Genomic DNA, 9,349 nt, shown 5'->3' with positions numbered 1-9,349 from the left:
ACAGGGACATCTTCCTGTATCCTAGGGATTGCACCCTTGGGTTTAAAGATCTTTGAACCAGGAGAATTGACCTGAGGCTATGTTTACACAGTAAGCACATTCTTTTTACATAGACTGTGTGTGCCAATTAAAAAAACTGTTAAAGTTTTGTAATGATGCTTTTATTGAATGTTGAAAAAATTCACCCATGAGGTACCTAGGTGGCTCAGTCGGTTAAGCATCTGACTTCAGCTCAGGTCATGATCTCACAGTCTGTGAGTTCGGGCCCCGCATCGGGCTCCGTGCTGACAGCTCAGAGCCTGGAGCCTGCTTTGGATTCTGTGTTTCCTTCTCTCTCTGCCCCTCCCCCCACCTTCTCTCTCTCTCAAAAATAAATAAACATTAAAAAACAATTTTTAAATTTAAAAAAAAATCAACCTGAAAATGCATTATTATTTTTCTTTGGACTTGCTTAAGAGGTATGGTAGAGACTAATAAGGAACTAAAACCAACTTTTTGCCACTCCTGCTGATGATAGCCACCTTTTATCACTATTACAGTTTGGCCTTCAGAAGCAATTGGTTCCTTCAACCTTTCCTAGATTACTCCATGCTTAGTCAACCTACATTTGCTGGTCCAGGTGGACAGATCTCTTAGGAAAGTTGTATTCCACTTCTGCAGGTCATTGACTCAATCCAGTCTGAATCTATATCTGTCTTGCAAATTTTGCTGGTGGATGTAAAGAAGCAGTTAATACATTCCAACATCCTGATTTCTTTTTTTACCTTTTCTTGTAGAGCTATGGTCTCCATTAGCATTTAGTCCACTTTTCAAATTATTGTGGATGACAGCTTTCCAAATATTCTTCCACAGCATAGTATGGTAGTCAGCTTTCCAGCATGTCTTTGTAACACTTAGCCAATGCCCACTTTGAGGTAACAAATTTTGCATTTTTAGTTCTTTATTTCTTTATTTTTATTTTATTTTAATGTTTTTATTTTTTTGAGAGAGCAGAGACAGACAGATGGACTGTGAGTAGGGTAGGGGCAGAGGGAGGCACAGAATCCTAAGCAGGCTCCAGGCTCTGAGCTGTCAGCACAGAGCCCTATGTGAGGCTAGAACTCACGAACCATGAAATCATGACCTGAGCCGAAGTCAGATGCTTAACCAACTGAGCCACCCAGGCACCCCAAAATTTTTCATTTTTTAGGATACAGATTCAAGGGCTATAATGAAACCCAGAATAGTGGTGGTTTAAACAAAATAACTTATAGTCATGTAGCAATCCAAGTTTTAGCCAAATTGGGCTGATGTGGCAACTCCATAGTATTAGGAACCCAGGGCTCAAGTTCTCCTGGTGTTCTGTCCTCTCATTGCTCTCATCAAAGAGGTCTCCACATCATTTCCACATCTCAGATAGCAGGAGGAGAAAGGAGATGCATGGGAAGATATGTATACGACCCAGAAGTTGCACATGTTACTTACGCTCATATTCATTGGTTTGATCCTATGGCCACACCCAGTGGCCGGAGAGGCTGAGAAATGCAATCATTGGTCATGTGCTCCAGCTAAATACTCAACCACATGGAAAAGGAGAGGGGATTGGATATGGAGGGCCACTAGCAGAATCTGCTACAATGTCTACTGGAAAAGCTGAGCACACTAAGTACACAACGACACAGGGGTCATTTGGGCCACTCCTCTGTGTTAACTGCCATAGCAGTAGCTGCCACCTGACATGGTCACGTGAGATTATCTGATCAATGGTTATTTTCTGGCTTGACTGGCTGAGAATTATTCTCAAATAATAGTGCAAACTGTGTGGGATTTATATCAGATCAAAAGAACTGCTGAGAGCTAATGGATCAATATTTTCTCAGAACCATGACTCGCTTAAAAGGACACTGAAGAAAATTTTTCCCCACATAAGGCCTTTTTTTTTTTTCCATCTGAATGTTATATCCAGAAAAATTTTTTTTCTTTCCCTTCTTCCTTCCTTTTCTCTGTCCCTCCACCTTGTCTTTCTTGGGTTCATATTTAATAAGTAGATATAAACTACCTTATTTATGCCAGGAGCTTCACATATATACTATATAAGCCATGTAACATTCATATGAGGTAGATATTATCCTTAATTTATAAATAAGGGAATTGCGACTTGGGGAAGTTTACTCACTAGCTCAAGATCACGTCACTAAGTTATACAACCACGCTATGAGAGTGGTTTGATAGAAATTTCCCGGAAGCCATATATCTCTGTCCCAGTCTAGAAGAGGTGATATGCATATGTTACTTTATGTAACAATAGCAAACATTGCAGTCCAATAGAGAAAGAAACTAATAAGTGTAACTAATTTGCAGAGCAATTTTAGACCAGATGGCAGATACTGCCTACTGTCACTCAATACAGTTTTATTCCTTCTTCCTTAATAACAGACCCTCCAGTTTAGCTGTACACAAAGCTGGCCAACCTCCACTGAACCTGAATACAACCAGTGTAAGCAAAATATTTCTGTATACCATATAGAAAGTACCCTTCAAGGAAAGAGGCATAGTTTCCATCTTCCTTTACTACTTCTGTAGGATGGAATGTAAATATGTTGGAGCCTGTTATGAGTTAAATTGTACCTCCCTGCAAAAATAAGATATACTGATAGCCAAATTATGGAAAGAGCCCGAATGTCCAACAACTGATTAATGGATAAAGAAGACGTGGTATGTATGTATGTATGTATGTATGTATATAATATAATGTGTGTGTGTATATATATATATATACACACACGTGATGTATGCATGTGACATATATATATACATGATGAATGGATAAAGTATGTATGTATGTGTGTGTGTATATATCTGTGTATGTATATATGTACATATATGTATATATACATATATACATATATATACATATATACATATATATACATATATATATACAACATGGATGGACTGGAGGGTATTATGCTAAGTGAAATAAGTCATTCAGAGAAAGACAGTTTTCCAATGTTTTCATTTACATGTGGAATTTGAGAAACTTAACAGAAGACCATGGGGGAAGGGGAGGAGAAAAAAATAATTTGAAATAGAGAGGGAGGCAAACCATAAGAGACTCCTAAGTACAGAGAATTGAGGGTTGATGGGGAGTGGGGGGAGGGGAAAATGGGTGATGGGCATTGAAGAGGGCACTTGTTGGGATGAGCACTGGGTGCTGTATGTAAGTGATGAATCATGGGAATCTACTCCAAAAACCGAGATCACACTGTATACACTATATATTAGCTAAGATGACAATAAATTATCTTTTAAAAAATAATAATTAGATATGTTGAAGTTCTAACCTCAAGTACCTGTGAATGAAACCTTGTTTGGAAATAGACTTTTTGCAGTTTTAATCAAGTGAAGATAAGGTCATGAGGTTAGGCCTTAATCCAGTGTGACTGCTGTCCTCATAGGAAGAGGAAAGTTTGAACATAGACATACAGGGAGAAGCCATGTGAAGATACATCAACAGGCACAGAAAGAAGACTATGTAGAGCCATGCAGGGGGAAGACACCCATGTGATGACAGGGGCAGAGACCAGAGTGATGCATCTACAAGCCAAGGAACACCAAAGAATGCCAGAAAATAGTAGAAGCTAGAAGAAGCAAAGGAGGATTCTCTCCCCTATGTCTTTTAGAGATAATATGACCATACTTGTTAATTTCAGACTTTTAGCCTCCAGAACTGTGGAACAATAACTTTCCATTGTTGTAAGCCACCCAGTTTGTTATACTTTGTTACAGCAGCCCTAGGAAGCTCATATAGAGCCTAAGCAGTCATCTTGGATCATGAGATGGTTTGCTATGAAAGTCAGAACAGCAAGAGAGAAGGAGCCTGGGGCCTTGATGACTTCATGGAAGAGAGTTCTGGATTACCTGTCTGTGGAGTTTACAAGATAAAGAAACAAATTTTGATCTTGAAGAAACAGCTGTTTTGAGGTTTTTTATTACTTACAGATGAACCTAATTCTGATACAAGCCATATACCTCTCCTTCTAAGAGGTACTACAAATGGCTATGGTGTCTATTACTAGCCTTCATTGAATGTTCTGGTTCTGTATCCATTTTCTCAGCAGAAATGTTTGGGAGTGTGACAAAGCTGAGTATAGGTTCTGGCTTTACCAAGGAAGACGGTGAAATTAAGGTGGCTCTTGAGGATTGCTAAGAAGCAAATGGCTACAGGGTTGAAAAATGCACTATTTGGATTAAATATGATAGTAGCATAGCACAGTGGGTAAAAGAAAGATGGTGGCCTCAAGTACTCTTGGAATCCAAGTCCAACTCTATGCCTTACTAGCAAGCAATGTGTTTTGAGTAAGTCATTTCACATTTCTACTCCTCAGGTTCCTCATCTGTAATACAGATAAAGGAGCATATTAAGAGAGAGAACATGAGTGGGAAGATAAGAATGACCTTATAGGACTGTTGGGATTAAATGAGAAAACACACAAAGTGCTTAACACAATTCCAGACGCATAGTCAGCTCCTCCTCACCACAAGGTTTTTGCACATGTAGTTCTATTTCCGTGAATGGTTTCCTCCTCTCATTAGACTCTAGTCAAAATATACTTTTTCATGCTTAATTCACATTCATGCATTACACTCAGCTTAGAGTTCATTTCTTCAGAAATTCCATCTTGGTCTCCTCTGCAATGATTTTATGGTTTTTAATCAAAACTCTTAGTAAAATTTGATCTAGGGTCATTATTTGTGTTCTTAGTTGATTGATTTCTGTCTTCCCTTCTAGACTGATACTACTCAAAATATGGTCTACTGGCCAGTGCTGGTTTGCAAACTATTTACGACTCATCCTCTAAGAGATAAATACAGAAACTAAGATTAAGTGTTTAAAAACTTTTATACTAATTTGATATAGCAATTAGGGCTTATATTTTTCATGTTTGGTTTTTTTCTCATTTCCCTAGTAATTCATTTTTATTATAACTCACAAAAGTGTCTGCTCCATTGATTTTGTAACTGTTTAACTTATCTTAAAAGAAAATAACTAACAAAATGGTAGTTATAAAGCCTTCCCTCTCAATGATTACTTTAAATGAAATGGACTGTGCCTCCAATCAAAAGACATAAAGTGGCTAAGTGGATTAAAAATAAAGCCCAACTATATGCTGTCTACAAGAAAGTCATTTTAGATTTAAGGACACATAGAAGCCAAAAGTGAAAGGATAGGAAGTTGGTACAAACAATAACTAAAAGGGAATATGAGTGGCAATATTACATCAGACCAAGTAGACTTTAAGTGAAAAATAGTCACAAGAGACAAAGAAGGACATTATATAATCATAAAAGGAAGATACAAGAATTAGAAATATATATGTGCCCAATGTCAGAGCACCTAAGTATATATACTAAACATTGACAAAGCTGAAGGGAGAAATAAGCAGAAATACAACAATAGTAGGAGACTTCAATTCCCCATTTTCAATAATGAACAAGAACATCTTCACATAAGATAAAGAAAGAAATAGAAGGCTTGAATAACACTATAGAGCAAGTGGGCCTAACACATGTGCAGAACATTGCATCCAATAACAATAGATACACATTTCTCTCAAGCACACACAAATCTTTTTCCAGGTTAGATCACATGTGAGGTCAAAAAACAAGTCTTAACAAATTTAAGAAGATTGAAATCATACCATATATCTCTCCTGACAGCAATGAAATGAAACTAGAAATCAAAAGAAAAAGGAAAATTGGAAAATTCACAAATGTGAAAATTAAACAACATACCCTTGAACAACCACTGGTTCAAAGAAGAAATCAAAAAGGAAATTAGAAAAATACCTGAGACAAACAAAAACAAAAACACAACACACCAAATTTATGGGATATCACAAAAGCATTACTAAAACACAAGTTCATAGTGATACATGCCTACATTAAAAAAGAAGAAAGATCTCAAATAAACAATGTCCTTTATACCTCAAGGAGATAAAAAAGAAGAAGCTAAATCCAAAGGTAGCAGAAGGAAGGAAACAACAAAGAGCAGAAATAAAATAGAAAATAGAAAAACAATAAGAAAAAAATCAACAAAACCAAGTGTTGTTTTTTGAAAAGATAAACAAAACTGATAAACATTTGGCTAGAGTAAAAAAAAAAAAAGAGAGAAGCTTGAATAAGTAAAATCAGAAATGATAGAAGAGACATTACAACTGATACCACAGAAATGACAAGAATTATAAGACACTGCTATGAACAATTATATGCCAACAAATTGGATCAGCTAGAAGAATGGATAAAGTCATAGAAACATACAACCTACTATGACTAAATCATAAAGAAATAGAAAGTATGAACAGACCTATAACCAGTAAAGAGATTGAATCAGTAATCAAAAACCTCCCAACAAAGAAAGCCCAAAACCACATAGCTTCACTGATTAATTCTACCAAACATTTAAAAAATTAATGCCAATCCCTTTCCAAAAAAAATTGAGGGAACCCTTCTAAACTCATTTCAAGAGGCTATCAATCAATACCTTTATACCAAAGCCAGACAAAACACCACAAGAAAATTACATGCCAAAATTCTTGGTGAATACAGATGCAAAAACCCTCGATAAAATACTAGTAAATCTAATCCAGCAGCAAATTAAAATGATTATACAGCATGACCAAGTGGGATTTATCCCTGCAAAACAAGCATGTTCAATATACAAAAGTCAATTAATGAATTAATTAATGAATTAAAAAGTCATTAATTGAATAAAGAATAAAAAAGCATATGATCATCTCAAAAAATGCAGAAAAAGCATTTGAAAAAATCCAACAATGCTTTATAATAAAAACTCCCAACAAAGTAGGTGTAGAAGGAATGTACCTCAACATAATAAAGGCCGAATATGACAAGCTCACAGCTAACATCATACTCAGTAGTGAAAAACTGAAAGCTTTTCCCTTAAGATCATGAACAAGGCAAGGAACGCCCCCAGTCTCACCACTTCTACTTAACATCGAACTGAAAATCCTAGCCAGGGAAGTTAAGCAAGAACTAGAAATCAAAGGCACCCAATTTGGAAAGGAAGAAGTAAAATGGTTCCTGTCTGCAGGCAACATGATGTTATAAATAGAAAACCCTGAAGACCCTATTAAAAAGAGAAAAAAAAAAAAAAAAACCTGTTAGAACTAATAAATAAATTTGGTAAAGTTGCAGGATACAAAATCAACATACAAAAATCTTGTGTTTCTATACACGGCCAGTGAACTATCTGAAAAGGAAATTAGTAAAATAGTTTCATTTATAACAGAACCAAAAAGAATGAAATACTTAGGAGTAAATTAACTAAAGTGGTGAAAGATTTTTATACTGAAAACTACAAAACATTGTTGAAAGGAATTAAACAAGACACAACACATAGGAAGACATCCTGTATTCATTGACTGCAGGGATTAATATTGTTAAATGTCAGTACTACCCAAAGCGGTCTACAGATTCAAATGCAATCTCTGACGTGGAATCTAAAAGGGGCATGTGATGAATGATTTAGCTAAGGTTGAAGAGCATGAGTGAGAGGTGGCAATGACCCAGAGGGCAACAGTTTCCTCTAACAAGACCCAGGGCTGAGTGTCCCAGATAGATTAGCCTGGAAGGAAGATTGTTGGAAGAATCCAAGCCACTTTCCTCTAAAAAACTCTGATGTTGCAGCAGGCGTGTGAAGGAGACCATGATTTCCATTTCAAGGCCGCTCTAGGCCCACTAAACAGACACCATGAGCAAAACCCACCCTTCTGAGTTGAAAAAATTTAAGAACAAGAAGTTATCGTTGAAATTGAACAGTAGCAGACATATCCAAGGAATACCAAGGGGACTTGATTTCTTTATGGGTCTTGTGATAGATGAATGTGTAGTGATCACAACTTGTAGCAACTGAACAGCACTGGAAAGGTGGTAATACAAGGAAGCAGTATTATCACATGAGAAACATTGGAACGAGCAGAAATAACGGCTGTGTTCAGCAGAGAAATCAATCATTTCCACATGTCTATTTTACAAAGGGCCTGTTTCACAGGGACATAAAAATTCAGGTTGTGAACATTTGTCATATTAAATTTTTTATTGAAATTGAAACACTTAAAACTCTGCTAAGATCAGGTCCAAAATCCTCTGCCTGACCTATAAAGTTCTCCCATCACTTCGTCCCAACTTACGTTTCTCGTCACTTTACCCCAGCACCCCTTTCCCAATATGTGTTGTTCTGGAACCACAGTAGGCCATTCGCTAATTCCTTCAGCATGCCTGGCACTTTCACAACTTTGTGCCTTTGCTCAAGCTATTCTCTGCCTGCAATGCCTCTCTTTTCCTCTTCATCCAGTGAATTCTTATCCCCATTTGTGAAGCCTTCATGGCTCACTTACTCAGATAGTTTGTCTCTCATTCCACTTCTCCACCATTACATTATATTCCAATTATTTGTTTGCATGCCTGCCTTTGTGCTGAAACAGGAAGCTCCTTGAAAGCTAGTTTTAATATTCTGGTGCTTAAGCAGAATTGGCAAAAATGCAAATAGCCCATGATGCTGCATTTAAAGCAATTACAGCAGTATTTTGTCCTGCATTCTCTCTTGCTACATAATTTTATTATTTCATAATAAATCTTGAAGAAGCAGACTCATTCTTCCCAAGTTTTTCCCACATAGAAGTTTCCAACGTACACATTTTCCTTTTGAGAGTCTGACTCCCTAAACAAAATGACAACTGTGATAAGTGATACTAATTTTCAAATGCACATGCTTATTCAACAATTTCCTGAACAAGATACTATGTTGGACATGGGGAAAGATAACAAAAAGTTAGTTTCATCTATCTTGAGAATTCACAAGATATTGTTAAGAGCAAGGAAAGAAAAGAGGGTCTCAGCTCTGATAACAGACTCATCCATGGGAGTGGGGCAGATATTTGGAACAGATTCTGAGAGCCCAGTGAGAAGACAATGCTGGGTATCTGAAACATTGCAACAAACGGTAGGTGGTAGCCCGGGAAAGTAGTCCATCAGGTGGCCTGTTCAAGGAAATAGGAACACTCCTAACCAAGAAATGCCTAATGAGTCCAGACCAATCCTCCAGGAGCTTAAAGAAAAGCTAAGAGAGGCCATTAAGTCAAGTCAGCAGTAGACAGACAAGTGATGCAGTCACAAGCTAAGTCTCCAGGACCAAACAAGAAGAAGGTAATGCGTCAGATATTCAGGGACAAATTACATGCAGTGACTCAGGGCCCAGGTTTTAAGGTGGGTGGCCCATTATTAGAACAGAGGTGGTGTGCCTGAGTGGCTCAGTCGGTTAAGCATCTGACTTCCACTCAGGTCATGA

At 37.2% G+C, this 9,349-nt stretch overlaps 1 pseudogene; it reads left to right on the top strand.

Annotated features, from left to right (window-relative positions):
- The first annotated feature begins 7,753 nt into the window (after positions 1–7,753).
- Positions 7,754–8,061, top strand: LOC115518767 (annotated as a pseudogene).
- The last annotated feature ends 1,288 nt before the right edge of the window (positions 8,062–9,349 follow it).

This window comes from Lynx canadensis, chromosome B4, assembly GCF_007474595.2.
Source record: "Lynx canadensis isolate LIC74 chromosome B4, mLynCan4.pri.v2, whole genome shotgun sequence".
Lineage (NCBI taxonomy): Eukaryota > Metazoa > Chordata > Mammalia > Carnivora > Felidae > Lynx > Lynx canadensis.
This window is presented reverse-complemented; position numbering and strand designations above follow the sequence as displayed.